The sequence below is a fragment of the Felis catus genome, chromosome X (genome assembly GCF_018350175.1).
Source record: "Felis catus isolate Fca126 chromosome X, F.catus_Fca126_mat1.0, whole genome shotgun sequence".
Lineage (NCBI taxonomy): Eukaryota > Metazoa > Chordata > Mammalia > Carnivora > Felidae > Felis > Felis catus.
The window spans coordinates 96,907,046-96,923,187 of NC_058386.1; the positions used below are offsets into that span (position 1 = coordinate 96,907,046).

A 16,142-nucleotide genomic window follows, 5' to 3' on the forward strand; every position below is an offset into this window, starting at 1 on the left:
TCAGACCCACTGTTCCTGGTCACAGTTCTTTGAGTGTGCTGACCTACTTTCTCCCCTTCAGAGGGAAGACAGAAACCAATAAACGTCTCCAGCGAGTCCTCTGGCTTTCAGGAACATTGATTCTGTCTTCTGGCCCCTCGTCCTTTGCCTGCTCCATCATCGCTCTGCTATGACCACTGCGAGCACGACTGAATCAGAACCCTAAATGTTGCTTACGGCCGTGTTTTCAGAGGTAGCATGGCCCGCACGTCGCAGGGATGGGGGCAGAGCCTTCCCGGCCTTCGTTTCCCTGCCGTGGCTCATTGTCAAGTGGCACGAACCAGACTGAAGGTTGCTTCTGCATCAGAGTCCTTTGGAAATCTGCGGGGCGCCTCTGACTCTGGCCACCGCATACCACGTGGCTGGATGCAGTATGGACTGAGAGATATCTAGCTTGAGACCCCAGACTGGACTATTTAACACACCTTTGGCGTGGGCCTCCGAGAAAAGTTTTGGCTGGCTCAACTCTTTAGCTGCCTGGACAGGCAGAATCCCTCTTTGGACAGGGTGTATAGTTGACTCTCAGATACCTACGTTAAGATTTTCTATGGCGAATCGATCATTCCAGGCTGTCTCTACCCTTCTCAGTCTACACGCGCTTGCCCACCTCCTCTAGCCATCAGTTAGAATCAGCTTGGAAAATATATACCCATTTTATCTATGTACTTATTTTTTAAAATATATTTTGAATGTTTGTTTATTTTGAGAGAGAGAAAAAAGAAAGCATGAGCGGGGGAGGGGTAGGGAGAGGGAGAGAGAGAGAGAATCCCAAGGAGGCTGAGCACTGTCGCCATAGAGCCGGATGCGGGGCTCGAACCCACGAACCGTGAGATCATGACCTGAGCCGAAATCAAGAGTCGCACGCTTAACCGACTGAGCCACGGGCGCCCTAATATTTACCCATTTTAATGTCAAGCTGAGAAAAGTGAATTAGAGGCATAAGTCTCCTGGGATTCAGAGGAAGGGCGTGGATAGGTCACATAACGTATTCCAGAGTGCCTTTCGGATTTTCGGCTGGCTTTAAGAACCTGCCATGTCGTTCTCCACGACTGTGGGTGAGTGAGTGAGTCTTCCTTAGCTCTGCTATCCCTGGGGTGCTCTGTCTCCTTTCTTCTCCACCCATCCCTGTGTGCAGAGCAGATCATAACCCGCCTGCCCTCTCGCATCCTATCCCATTTCATCTGCATCGGGTAACTCGGGATTTTAAAAAGGGCTCCAGGTCTCTTTTACTAGCCCCCAAATCACATTGGAGTCACAGCGGGCCCCCCGAGGCCAGCCGGACCAGAGTCAGGGTGCACCCTCCCCTCTGGAGGGCGGGGCTGCGGACAGCAGTCCGGGATCTCTGCTTCTGGGGGACCTTCCGCACTTGTGGCTGTGAAGTGGGTGGCCCCCACCCAATCATCTGCGTTGGGGGCAGAATGAGAACGAATAACCACAGGACCTCTGCGTGCCCAGAAGCAGAGAGAGAAGGGGGCAGACGGGCCGGGGCACGAGGACGAATCGTGGGCAGCAGGTGGAAAGGGCGATGTTGCCAAGGAGTCGAACGATGGAGGGGACGGTACTGAAAGTTCTTACCTTCCCGTACATCTCAGAGTTACCCCGGGGCTCTGAAGGGAGAGGAGCCCAACTGGCGGAGTGGAGAGAAGGCTTCGGAACCCGGGAGAAGCTTGTGGAGCTGCCGCATCAGAGAGAGCGCGCTGTAGCGCAGCACTGTCCTAGAAGACTTTCTGTCTTGAGGGAAATGGTCTTCGTCCGTGTTCTCCAACAGGGTGCTCATTAGCCACGGGGCTTTTTGAGGACAGCCACACGGGGCTGAGTTTGAGGTTTCATTTGCCTTTAATTAATTCAGATGCGCCGAGGCACACGTGGCCAGCGGTTATCTGACGGGGGAAGGGCAGCTCTGGAGTCACGGTTGGCCCAGGCGAGCGGAAGTCGTCTGTCACCGTGGCTCATGGCGCAGACTGCATGCCGTTGGACGGTGCCGGCCGAGTGCTGCGTTGCCATTTACCACCCCTGCAACCTTGGGCGAGTCACCCACCCTCCCGGGGCTTATTTTCCCATCCGTAAGATGGAGATCACAACAGCGCCGACATCGCAGAGGGCTGTTGGCAAGGTGAAATGACCTCGTCCACGTAGGACTCTTAACAAAGTGCCTGGCGTCCCTGGAGCGCTCAGGAAATGGTCGCTTTTATGATGTTTTCGGTGGCAGGGTGTTATGAGGTTTACTCCTACCTTATTTTCCTGTGCTTTGGCCCTAGTCACGGAACGCCAATAAATCAACCTCCCTTGCTCCTGCCTAGAGGTATGAGGATAATGGCGTTTGCCCTCCTCGACTCCCTGGAGCGCCACAGCAAAAGATCCGTTATTTGATTTTAGGACTTTATTGTGTCTGAGCTTTGAACGAAATGAGATTTTAAAATGAAAGAAAAGATGAAATAGGCAAGGTCAGAATAACAACATGAAAAAAGTCATATGCCCCACATTCCCCATTTCCCCATTCATTGAACGGGCCTTTCCTGAATCTGTACCGAGAGACGGGTGATTACAGGCACAGACCCTGCGCTTGTATCTGCTACTTACTAGCTGTGTGGCCTTGGGCAAGTTACTTCACCTCTCTGTCGCTATATCCAGATTTGTCAGTTGGGCATCGTGATAGTACCCGTCTTTAGGGCTGTCGTCAAGAACCAACACGTGCAAAGCACTTCCGGAATTACTTGGCGCTAACGAGCACTTGATAAAGATTGGCCGATGTGATCACGGTATGCTAGAGGCTATATCCGGTGCTAGAAAAACCGAGATGAGTAAGTGCCCTCCCTGCCCTCATTATGCTTGCAGGCTAGCAGAGAGGGAAAGACACACAAACGTCTAAATCCAATATGGTGTCACCGACGATAAAGTTGGAGTGTGCGCAGGCTACTGAGGGGGAATCAAGAAAGAAGAGATCAAGTTGGCTTGGTTGGAGAGCAGTCTGGAAGCCCCATGGAACTGGAGAACAGGTGGCAGTGGGGGTGCGTGGCAAGTACATGTTTGCGGACAGAAACAAGGATCGTGGGTCTAGAGGAGTGAAGGCCACTGATAGATGGGTAAGGCTCGGATACAAGGCCGAGGGAGTAAATGGAAGATAAGGTCGAAAAGGTCAGTAGGGAGCAGGTCCTGAAAACCTTTTACGTTTTGGGCTTAGGCATTTGTACTTTAGGGGCGCCTGGGTGACTCCTTTGGTTAAGCGTCCGACTCTGGGTTTTGGTTCAGGTCAAGATCTTGAAGTTCATGGGTTCAAGCCCCGCGACGGGCTCTGCATTGGCAGTGTGGAACCTGCTTGGGATTCTGTCTTTCCCTGTCTCTCTCCACCCCTCCCGTGCTGTCTCTCTCTCTCTGTCTCTCTCTCTCTCTCTCTCTCTCTCTGTCTCTGTCTCTCTCTCTCTCTCTCAAATAAACTAAAAAAAAAAAAAAAAGGAATTTGTACTTTATTTTGAACAACAGAAAACCCTCAAAGGGGTTTAACTAGGGAAGTACCACAATCAAGGCGCTTTAAAAGGACCCCAGTGGCGGCAGTGGGGGGCAAGGTCGGCGGCAGAGATACCGACCAAGAGATGATTGTAGAGTTCCACGTAGCAGATGATGAGATTGAGGAGGTGAAGTAAGTATTGCAGGGACAGAAAGGTGGGGAACGGCCCCGTAGATGTTAAGAAGAGACCCGATCAGCTGACGAATAAGTGATAGAGGATACGGAAGGAGGACCACTTTTGGAGAGGGAGCCTATGCGGTCATTTCAGGACATGTTGGGTGAATATAAGGTGGTGTGGTAGTGGCTCTGGAACTCATGGAAGAAGGAGGTTGGGACTGGAGGTGTGAATGCAGGAGATCTTGGGACACCTGGGTGGCTCAGTCGGTTGAGCGTCCTACTTCGGCTCAGGTCACGATGTCGAGGTTCGTGGGTTCGAGCCCCTCGCCGGGCTTGCTGCTGTCGGCACGGAGCCTGCTTCGGATCCTCTGTCCCCCCCTCTCTCTGTCCCTCCCCTGCTCGCGCTCTCTCAAAAATAAATAAACTTAAAAAAAAATGCAGGAGATCTTAAACTCTGCATCAGGCCCTCATTTTTTCCCCCCATTCTCCACTTTCTTCTGAGGTTATCTCCACTGCTCTCAGTCCTTTAGGCTGGTGAATTTCAATTTTCAATCTCTCCTCTCTAGCACTCACCACCTCGCTAAGGTCTAGACTTCTTTTCTTTTTCTTAGTTTTTTTTTTCCCCCATTTTATTTATTTGAGAGAGAGAGGGAGAGGGGCAGAGGGAGAAAGAAAGAATCTTAAGCAGGTTCCATGGAGCCCCACGCGGGGCTCGATCCCACCATTCTGGGATCATGATCTGAATTGAAACCAAGAGTCAGATGATCTGAATTGAAATCAAGAGTCAGATGCTCAACCGACTGAGCCACCCAGGCGCCCCGGTCTAGACTTCTATATGCAGCCAGCTACTTAGGATTCCCAGTTGGATAACTAATGCACGTGTCACATTTACCATTTCTAAAACTCAGTTCTTGAATCAGTCCCCACCCCCACTCACCCCTCCCCTAGTCTTACATTCTCGGTGAATGGTACCCACCGTCTGTCTAGTTGCTTAAGCTAACAACCTGGGGGTCAAACGCTCTGGTTGTTTCTTCAGCTCGCTTTTGTAGGCAGCCCTTCCTCTGCCTACCCCTCTAGAATCTCATTTCACTCTCCAGGCTCTCCCTGAAGTGACGCTCACTAAGACCATATGTACCCCGTGGCTTCAGCAACCTCCATCCAGACCCTGGCCCATTCGTTCCACAGATACCCACCGAGCACCTGCTGGGTCCTGTGTTGAATGCTAGGGATTCAGTAGGGACCAGGCAGATAGAGTCCCCTCTCTCATGGAGTTTATCTTTGACTGGTGGGGAAGGCATACAGTAAACAAGCAAACCAATAAATGAAAGAATTCCAGATTGACAGTAAGGGAGATAATAAAACAGGGTGATGTGATGAGACACTGACCGGGGTCGGGGCCCTACTTAGTCAAGATGATCAGGGAAGGCCTCTCGGAGGAGCTGACACTGGAGCAGAGATGTGGATCAGCTTTGCACTTTGCAAATGCACAGACTCTCAAGAGAGAACAAAATCGGGGCACCTGGGTGGCTCAGTCGGTTAAACCTCCGACTTCGGCTCATCTCGTGGTTCATATGAGTTTGAGCCCCGCATGGGGCTCTGCACTGACACTCTCTGCCCCTCCCCGCCTCGCTCTCTCTCAAAATAAATAAACTTTAAAAAAAAAAAAAAAAGAGGAAACAAATTCTAGGAGCGTAGCGAACAAGGATAGCATGATGACGTAAGATTAGAGATTCAGACAAAGGCTCTATCTTATTCGGTCAAAGTAAAGAGCTTAGATGTTATACTCAGTACAATTGAAAGCTCTTGGAGAGTTTTGAAGCAGGGAGCCAGATATGGCATGATTTAAATATTTAAAAGTTGGCTCTGGCCACTGTGTGGAGAATGGCCTGTGTGGGCCGGGAGGCCAGGGAGGAGACTTGCGCTGATCCAGGAGAGACAGCGGTGGCTCGGGTTACACGGGAGGCCGGAGGAGGCCGAGGACAAGGAGAGAAGGAAAGAGAGAGGAATACGTTAATTGAGGAGACCGGTGGAATTTGCTGGGTGAGGGATGGCAGATGAAGGAGGGGAGGCAGCCAAAGGTCCTAGCACGGGCCCCGGCAGGTGCTCAGTGGGTACCTGTGGACCGAATGGGTCAGGGCCTGGATGGAGGTTGTCGAAGCCACGGGGAACATACGGTCTTAGTTAGCGTGGCTTCAGGGAGAGCCTGAAGAGTGAAATGAGATTCCAAAGGGGTGGGCAGAGGAAGGACTGCTTAGAAAAGCAAGTTGAAGAAACAACGGGAGTGGTGGGAGGAGAAACAGGGAAGTGTGATGTTACAGAAGGCAGTCCCGCTTCCCTCTCCAGAAGTAACCCATGCTAGCAGATGGGCGGGTAGCCTTCCAAATCCTCTTCTGTATATTTACATACATTCACAAATGTTTATATTACATGCATATGTAGTTTTGTGGTTTTAATATAAATGAGCTCAGAGTACATGCATTATTCTACCCCTTGCTTTTTTTTTTTTTTAAACAACAGCTTTCTTGAGCTATAATTCACATAACGTACAATTCGCGCGTAGAAAAGTGTATGGTTTTTTAGTATCTTCCCAGATATGTGCAACCACCACCATAGTCCATTTTTAGGACGTTTTCATCATCTCAAGAAGAAGCCCTGAAGCTTTTCGCTCTCCCTGCCTGTCACCAGTCTCCTCGCCCCCAACCCTAAGCAAGCACCGATCTCCTTTCTGTTTTTACGGATTTGCCTGTTCCGGGCTTTAATATAAATGGAAGCACAGAACACTTCTTTTGCGACCGGCCTCTTTCACTTCGCATGGTGTTTTCAGGGTTCATTTATGTTGTACTGTAAATCACAACTGCGTTCTTTTTATTGCCACGTAATATTTCACTGTATGGATAAGACCGCATTGTGTTTAGCCATTCAGTGGTGGGTGGATGATGGGTTGTTCCCCCTGTTGGCCGTTAGGAAGGATGTTGTTATGAATGTTCAATTACAAGTGTTGATGTGGACACGTATTTTCACGTCTCTTGAGTATATTCCTGGGAACGGAATCGTCTATGTTTGACACTCTGAGCAGCTGCCAGGCGGTTTTCCAAAGTCACTGTACCATTTTCCATCCCCACTGGGCGGTTTGCTATCGCTTACTTTTTTTTTTTTTAAGGTTTACTTATTTGAGAGAGAGAGCGTGAGCGAGGGACAGGCAGAGAGAAAGGGGGACAGAGGATCCGAAGCAGGCTCCAGGCTGACAGCAGCGACCTGAGCCAAAGTCAGACGCTCAACCGACAGAACCACCCAAGTGCCCCATTGTCACTTGCTTTTTTATTTAATGGGCCTTGAATAGTTTTCCATATTTCCGTAGTCCAAATACAGAAATATGCCAATATGCCAATATGGCATATTTCCGTATTTCCATACGGATTTCTTGTACACTTAAAAGCTATGTGATATTTCACAGAGATCCTTCTTTTCAAGATGATCCTGCCTAAACCACTGTGTTATTTCCTCCCCGCAGGGCCCGGCAGCCTGGAAAGAGAAACGGTGGTGGTGGATGATCGCACCGATCCCGATTTGGAAGTTGTGTGGCAGGTGACTTAGAAGGATAAGGTGAGGAACGGTGTTGATGGTAATGGTAAGTGAGTACTCGAAGTGAGTGATCAGCCCTGGCACAGATCAGTCCTGGTAAGTGACAGTGACAAGAAGCTGGAGTGTAGGTTTTGCATGAGAGTGGAGAGCTAGTTTTTTGTCTTGTTTTGCATTTACCCATTTTCTCTGTTGATCTCCTTCCTTCCTTCGTTCCTTTCTCCTTCCCTCCCTCCCTTCTTCCTTTCCCCCTTCCATCTTTCTTTCTTTCTTTCTTTCTTTCTTTCTTTCTTTCTTTCTTTCTTTCTTTCCTTTGTTCCCTCCTTCCTTCCTTCCCTCCCTTTTCATCCTTCCTTCCTTCCTTCCTTCTTCCTTTCTTTCCTTCCTTTCCTTTCCTTCCTTCCTTCCTTCCTTCCTCCCTCCCTCCCTCCCTCCCTCCCTCCCTCCCTTCCTTCCTTCCTTCCTCCCTCCCTCCCTCCCTCCCTCCCTCCCTCCCTCCCTCCCTCCCTCCCTCCCTCCCTCCCTTCCTTCCTTCCTTTCCTTCCTTCCTTCCTTCCTTCCTTCCTTCCTTCCTTCCTTCCTTCCTCCCTAAGATTACATCATTCACTGCTTTGCATTCTCAAACGGCTGATGCAGAACAGAACATAACTTTGTCTTGTGACTCAGAGTGTGCATTGTGACCATCTGCTTTTGCCCTGGACCTCTGAGGCGTGTAAGAATATGTCTTTCTCTATTAAATGGGTCCCAGATCTCTGTGCTTTTGAAATCCTATCTGCCTCAACTTCCATCTTTACTTTTTGGTGTCGGAGACTGCGATGTCAGAGCTTACTGTAGGTTCTTCTAATATACAGTTTCTTGACCGAGGACTGGACTCCCTGCATCTCCTGTGAAGTTTATGGGTTTCACGATAGCAATTTTATATGCCGTTTCGATGCTTTTTCTTCCTCTTGTAGGTTTGTGGTTACATTATGGCAGAGGTTATGAGAAATCTGATCTCCAGAGAAGAATCGGTGGCTCTTTAATTTGATCTAAGCTATTTGGGGCAGGCTAGATTTCCGGCACTGAGGACGTTAAGGAATAAGTGTGTGTTCCCCCTTATGCACACTCTTTTCCATGGTGGGGACCCACTCTTTAATATCATCACCACTGGCTGCATGTGGCTTTTACAACTTAAATATAAATTAAATGAGTAAATCAAATTACAAATTCAGGGCCTCAGTAGCACTGGCCACATTTCAAGTTCTCGGCAGTCCCCTGTGGCGAGGGGCTTCCATCCTGGAGAGCGCAGACATAGCACATTTCCATCATCACGGATGGTTCTATCAGACAGCGGTGGCCTAGTCTTTGAGCCAATCTCCTGTCAGGTTTCGCCTTCCCGGACTGGAGAGCCTCATGTTTTTAGCGGAGGCCACGCTCCTCCCTATCCTACAATAGCCCCCAACTTCCCATCCCTGATCATGTCACTTGTCCACTGTCAGTGTAGTAGTTTTCTGTTGTTGCTATAACAAATTACCGCAAACTTTATGGCTTAAAACTGGAGGCCGTCAGCATTCCTTGGCTCATGCCCCACCCCCTCCATCCGCAAAGCCAGCACAGAGCATCTTTAGATTCTCTCTCACGCTCTCTGACCTCGGTCTGCTTCCACAGGTGCATCACCTTCTCTGACTCGTACTCTCCTGCTTCTCTCTTATATGAAGTCTGTCGTTAGATCGGGCCCACCAGGATAATTGAGGACATTCTCCCCATCTCAATATCCTTAGCTTCACTGCCCCTGCAAAGTGCCTTTTACTATGTAAGGTGACATATTCATCCATCCCAAGGATGAGGGCATGGACATTTTGCGGCGTGTGTGTGGGGGGGATCATGTACGCGGATGCCCCAAGGTGTTACACAAAGGGAGGGGCGTGTTTGAAAATCTTCTTTTCTGGGACGCCTGGGTGGCTCAGTCGGTTGAGCGTTCGACTCTGCATTGCGGCTCCGGTCATGATCCCAGGATCAATCGTGGGACTGAGCCCTGCATCAGGCTCTGCACCGAGAGTGGAGCCTGCTTAAGATTCTCTGTCTCTCCCTCTGCCCCTCTTCCCTGCTTGCTTGCGTGCCCTCTCTCTAAAATAATAATAATAATAATAATAATAATAATAATAAAATAAAAAGACTTTGCCTAACCCAAGGTCATGAAGAAAATAAATAAATAAATAAATAAATAAATAAATAAATAGGTAGATAGATAGATCGATAGATAGATATTATTTTCTGCCTCTGTCCTGTCAGGAAATACCAAATTTTGATTAAGATTCTCTCTCTCTGTCTCTCTCTCTCCCTCTACCCCTCTCCCAGTGCTCTCTCTCTGTCTCCAAAAAATAAATAATTAAATAAATAAATAACATGAAAAGACTTTGCCTACCTCAAAGTCATTAAGATTTTAAGTAAATAAATAAATAAATAAATACATACATACATACATACATACATACATAAATTTTAAAAATCTTATTTTCTGCCTCCGTCCTGCCAGGAAATACCAAAGTTTGGCTGTTCTGACGTCTCACGGTAGGATCGTATGAATATAGTGGCACAGGAGGATCTTTCAGGCAAGACCGACCCACAGCTAACTCCGTGCCCCGCCACAGCGCTCGCCCCACTCCGTTTCAGGGCTGATCTCTGCCAGCCTTTCTTCTCTCTCTTTCCCACACACAGACCCCCAGAAAACCTGGAAGCGTGATATATCAACCAAGGCAAAGCCCCCAGAGCTTCTCTTCGCCCAGGAAAGGGTGGCAGCTGAAAGCCTGAGTCATTCCTGGGAGAAGCAGCAGCAGAAACCAGGGTAAAACCGGTCTTCTATTTTCAGGCTGGACAGGACGGCATAGTCTCATTTCTCCTCGCTCCTCCCCGCCAAGTAGAACTGCGAGTGCTAGAAATGATTCAAGAGGCACCCAAAGAAGAATTCCCAAAGGTCTAAAGGGGAAGGCAGAATGGTCAGGGACCCCAGGACCGGGAGACATCGTAGCAGCAGGGCGCCTTTTGACTCCCCACCCAGCAGAAGGAGGGGAGCCGGGCCCCCGCGTTTCCCAGTAGGCAGCTTCTTCCTCCGGATTGGATGCGCCAATCCGCGTGGGCCCCGTGGGCCCCCGGCAACCCCGGCAAAGGGAATCCAGCAGGGAGCCCCGCTGACACGAAACAGCGGTGGGGGGGGGGGACACGCTCTCCTCTCCCGCCACGCGGGGCTCCCCTCCCTTGCCACGAGACACTGTGCAGCCAGGGCATCGTCATCAAGGGCAAATCCGACCACCACGAGTCCTCTGGCCCAGGAAGGAGAGGTACCAGGATGGCATATGGCACCGGCAAGGGCTGCGGGTTCCACCGGAGCAAGCAAAACCAGGGAAGCTTAGCTGTTCCCGCAGACTAGAGACTCACTCCCTCCACCTGCGGGCCTCAGGCCACCCAGCCTGGTGGAACACCTTCTGCTCCCTTAGGCGGCACCGGTGCAGGCCGGCGGGGGGCCCCCGTCAGCGCCACATTAACAAGCGGACCAAAATAGCATCGCAGAGGCTCTGCAAAGTAAATGGTCGTTGAAATCACAGCCTACAAAAGTAGGCCAGGACCTGCACGCTAAACCTAAACGGAGTGACCGCTTACTAAAACAAAAGATTTAAATAGCCTCCTGGGGCGCCTGGGTGGCTCAGTCGGTTCAGCGGCCGACTCCTGATTTCGTCTCAGGTCATGATCTCACGGTTCGTGAGTTCGAGCCCCACGTTGGGCTCTAGGCTGACGGCGTAGAGGCTGCTTAGGATTCTCTGTCTCCCTCCCTCTCTCAAAAATAAATAAACATTTAAAAACAGAGTTTAATTTGTTTTTAAACGTTTATTTATTTTTGAGAGACAGAGAGACACAGCACGAGCAAGGGAGGGGCAGAGAGGGAGGGAGACACAGAATCAGAAGCAGGCTCCGGGCTCGGAGTTGTCAGCACGGAGCCCGATGCGGGGCTCAATCCCACGAACTGTGAGATCATGACCTGGGCTGAAGTCAGACACCTAACTGACTGAGCCCGACCTAGGTGCTCCCCCCTCCCCGTCCCCGCAAAAAGATTTAAATAGTCTCCTGACATAATAGCCAAAATGCAATGAAAAATCTCCTCTCATGCCAAGAACTAGAAAATCAGGACTTGAATAAGAAAAGACAGTCAGCTGACATCAATAGGGAGATGAATCAAATATTAGAATTATCTGACAAGAATTGTAAAGCAGCCATCACAAAAATGCTCCAGTAAACAATTGCAAAGTCTCTTGAAACAAAGGAAAAAATGAAAATCACAACAAAGAAATACAAATTATAGAAAAAAAGCGCTAAGTGGAAATTATAAAACCAAAAACTTACAGTAACAGAAATTAAGAAAAGAAAGCAACTTAGTGGGTCCATAGTATAGTGAGACGACAGAGGATAGAATCAGTGAACTTGAGGACATATCAATAGCATTCACTCAGTGTGAACAACAGAGAGAAAATAGACTGGTAAAAAAATAGAGCCTGGAGACCTGTGAGAAATAAAAGATTTGGGGTGTCTGGGTGGATCAGTTGGTTAAGCATCCGGCTTCGGCTTAGGTAATGCTCTCACGGTTTGTGAGTTTGAGCCCCACATCAAGCTCTGTGCTGACAGCTCAGAGCCTGGAGCCTGTTTTGGATTCTGTGTTTCCCTTTCTCTGCCCCTCCCCCTCTCTCACTCTGTCTCTCTCTGTCTTTCAAAACTAAATAAATGTTAAAACAATTTTTTTAATGAAATATCGAAAGATCCAACACTGATGTCATCTGAGCCCCAGACGGATATCAAAACCAGACAATGACAGTACAAGAAAAGAAAGAAAGAAAGAAAGAAAGAAAGAAAGAAAGAAAGAAAGAAAGAAAGAAAGAAAAAGAAAAAGCAAACTACAGGCCAGTCCCTCATAAATTTGGACACAAGAATCCTCAACAAAGGCTTATGAGCAAAATGCATCCAACGATGTATAAAAGAATTATATACCATGATCAAATGGGATTTATTCCAAGTATGTAAGGCCGGCTCACTATTTTTAAGTCATTCAGTGTAGACCACCATATCAATAAACTAAAGAAAAATCATATGACCATATCACTTGACACAGAATAAAACATTTGACAAAATTCAACAATCATGACAAAAACTCAGTACGCTAGGAAGAGAGGGGAGCTTCCTTAACCTCATAAAAACCATCTATAGAAAACTTACCACTAACATTATACTTGATGGTAAAAGCAGAATACTTTGCCTCTGAAGGCTGAAATAAGGCAAGCATGTCTGCTCTTATCACTTCTATTCGACATTATACTGGAAGTTCTAGCCAGCACAACACGGCAAGAAAAGGAAATAAAAGACATCCAGATTGGAAAGAATCAAGTGAAACTGTCTCTATTTGCATAGGACTTGGTTGTCTACATAAAAAAAAAAAAACACAGGGGTTCTAAAAAAAAAAAAAACCCTTCTAGAACTAATAATTGAATTCAGCAAGGTCATATGACGCAAGATCAATACACAAAAATCAATCACACTTCTATATACTAACAATGTGGAAATCTAGATAAAAACCACAATACTATTTATAATTGCTTCAAAGAAAATGAAATTCTTAGGTATCAAACGTAACAAAACATGTTTCATCTATATGCTGAAAGTTATAAAACACTGAGGAAAGAACCCAAAGAAGACAGTAATTTGAGAGACTTACTGTATCCATGGATTAGAAGACTCACCATAGTAAAGATATCAGTTTTCCCCAAATTTATCTATAGGTTAATGAAATCCTTATCAAAATCCCAGCAAGGATTTTTATAGGCATAGATAAGATTATTATAAAATGTATGTTGAAAGACAAAGGACTTAGAGTAGCTAAAATGATGTTTGTAAAGAATAACCTGGGGGGGGGGTGGAATCACTCTTTCCAATGTAAAGGCTTACTATATAGCTATAGTAATCAAGACAATAGTGGACGGTAGACATATAGATCAATGGAACAGAATAGAGCACCCAGAAATAAACCCAATTTTTTTTTAAATTTTTTTTTAACATTTATTTATTTTTGAGACAGAGACAGAGCATGAATGGGGGAGGGGCAGAGAGAGAGGGAGGCACAGAACCGGAAGCAGGCTCCAGGCTCTGAGCCATCAGCCCAGAGCCCGTCGCGGGGCTCGAACTCGCGGACCGTGAGATTGTGACCTGAGCTGAAGTCAGACACTTAACCGACTGAGCCACCCAGGCGCCCCTAAACCCAATTTTTTAACTGAATTTCGATAAAGGTATAAAAGCAAACGAGTGAAGAAAGGGTAGCCTTTTCAACAAATAATGTGAGAGCAATTGACTTCCATAGGCAAAGAAAGAAAGGAAGAAAGAAAGAAGAAAGAAAGAAAGAAGGAAACATCTACTAATTGAAGTTCATCAAAATGAAAAAAGTTGCTCTCTAAAAGATCAAGCTACAGACTAAAAAAAAATATTTGCAAACTGCATGTCTGACCGAGGATTTGCATCTAGAATATATAAAGGGTTCTCAACACTCCATACAATTAGAAAAGGGGCAAAAGAGATGAACGGACGTTTCACTAAAGAGGATGTGCAGATGGCAAACGATCCATGAAAAGATGTTCAGCATCACCAGCCAGCAGGAGAACGCAAATCAAAACCACCATGAGATATTACCACGCACCCATCAGAATGGCTAAAATAAAAAATAACGACAACACCAAATGCTGGCGAGGATGTCAAGAAACCGGATATCTCATCCATGTGTTGTTCGACCGATTAATAGTCAAGTAAAATGTGGTATATCTATGTCATGGAATACTACTCAGCAATAAAAGAAATGGGGGTATGGTTCACACAATGACTCGAATGGATCTCCTGGGAATTTCACTGAGTGAGAAAAAGCCAGTCTTCGAAGGTTACATACTATGTGATTATTTATATAATACTCTTGAAATGACAAAAAGACATGGGGACGTGGAGAATGAGTGCCAGGGGTTAGGGAATAGGGCAGAGAGGAGGTGGGTGTGGCTGAAAATGGTAACAGGAAGGATCCTTGTGGTGATAGCACAATTCGGTACTGTGTTGGTGGGTACGTGAACACGCACTTGTGATAAAATTGCATAAAACTAAATACAGAGACACCTACAGGCAAATTATTACGAGTAAAACCGGGGAAATTTGCACAAGATCAGTGGATCATAGCAATGTCTATATCTTGGCTGTGATATTCTACTCCAGTTTTATAAGACGTTACCACTAAAGGAAACTCAGTAAAGGGTACACACGATCGCACTGTATTATTTCTTACAATTGCATGTGAATTTACAATCATCTCAAAAAGTTTAATTAAAACAAAGATAAAGACAGAAAATTAGGGCCTCGAATATTTTGCCAGAAGCTGGATTAAGGAATCTGGCTCATTGTGCATTAAACTAATTGGCCATCTGGCTACCAGACTGGATAAGTATTTTAAAAAAATGACTCCCCAGACCTGGGTATGCAGCACGTTAGAGGGCCTTAATAATCCAGAGAGGTACTGTTCACCTTCTGGAAATTCTCAGTAACCAAATTGATTTTATTTTTTTATTTTAAGTTTTAGAGAGGGAACACGAGCAGAGGAGAGAGAATCTTAAAAGCAGGCTCCACACTCAGACCGAGGCTCGATCCCACAACCCTGGGATCATGACCTGAGCCGAAATCAAGAGTCGGATGCTCAACCGGCCAAGCCACCCAGGTACCATACACAGTAACCACATTTAATGGAAAATCACTTTCACGAGAAAGCAAGCATTTGTCATCTACATCTTCGTATCAGAGGGCAGCCCTAGGAAATCAAAATACGGTATCTCAACCTGTGTCCGCTCTAGCCTTTCCAAAAGCCGAATCACTGGCCTGATCTGTTTGTGGAGCCAACATGTGAGGCCTCAGTGGGCCTGTTAACTCTACATGGTGAAAAGCCACCCCCAACCCTAGCCAGTCAGTCAGCTGGCTCTGACCACAAGAGAAACTTCGAGGTGGAGTGAGAGGCTGTGGATGATTGGCTATAAACCCCGTTTCATTGCTAGCCATCACCTCCAAACACATGCTTTACCTTCCCCTCAGATTCAACACCTTCCTTAGGAGGAGCTCAGAGGGTTACCATAATCTTTTCCCCAAAGCCCTTTTCATGCCTGTTCTTCAGATCTGGAGCATATTTTTAAAAAAATTATTTTGAGAGAAGACATGAATGGGGGAGAGGGTAAAGGGGGACAGAGAGGGAGAGAGAATCTTAAGCAGGCTCCTAGCTCAGCACGGAGGCTGATGCGGGGCTCGATCCCACGACCCTGGGATCATGACCTGAGCCAAAATCAAGAGTCAGACACTCAACCGACTGAGCTCCCCCCAGCCGCCCCCAGACCTGGAGCATCTTGAACTTATCACTTGATTTTTTTTTTAGGGGGTAAATCTGATTTTTCAATGGGAAAAGTAATTGTCCCTTAATTTAGTTTTTAAGTTAATATGTAGGAAGGTCGACTTATTGGTCTATACAGTTCTATGAATTTTCACATATATATGGTTCCATGTAATCAACACTGAAATCGGGATACAGAGCAGTTGTTTCATCCCCCAAAACTCCCTACAGCTACCCTTTTGTTGTCATACACCCCCCCTCACAAACCCTGGCAACCACTGATGTCTTTCTCCATTGCTACAATTTTTCCTTTTTTTTCCTGAGAATGTCATACTCATGGAAACACACAGTAGGTAACTTTGAAACTGGCTTCTTTCACTCAGCAAATGTCCTTGAGATTCAGCATGCTGTTGCATCTATCAGTAGTTCATTTAAGCACATTTTTAATTTTTTAGAAAATTGTTAACGTTTATTTTTGAGAGAGAG

The 16,142-nt window shown here is 46.8% G+C and overlaps 1 long non-coding RNA gene across 2 annotated transcripts in view; it reads left to right on the forward strand.

The window, feature by feature from the left end:
• LOC111558665 overlaps positions 1-16,142 on the forward strand; it is an 86,861-nt gene that overhangs the window by 27,392 nt on the left and 43,327 nt on the right. For both annotated transcript variants that reach the window (XR_002739765.2, XR_002739764.2), the window contains exon 3: positions 7,173-7,264. This is a non-coding gene — a long non-coding RNA (uncharacterized LOC111558665). The remainder of the gene's footprint in view (positions 1-7,172; positions 7,265-16,142) is intronic.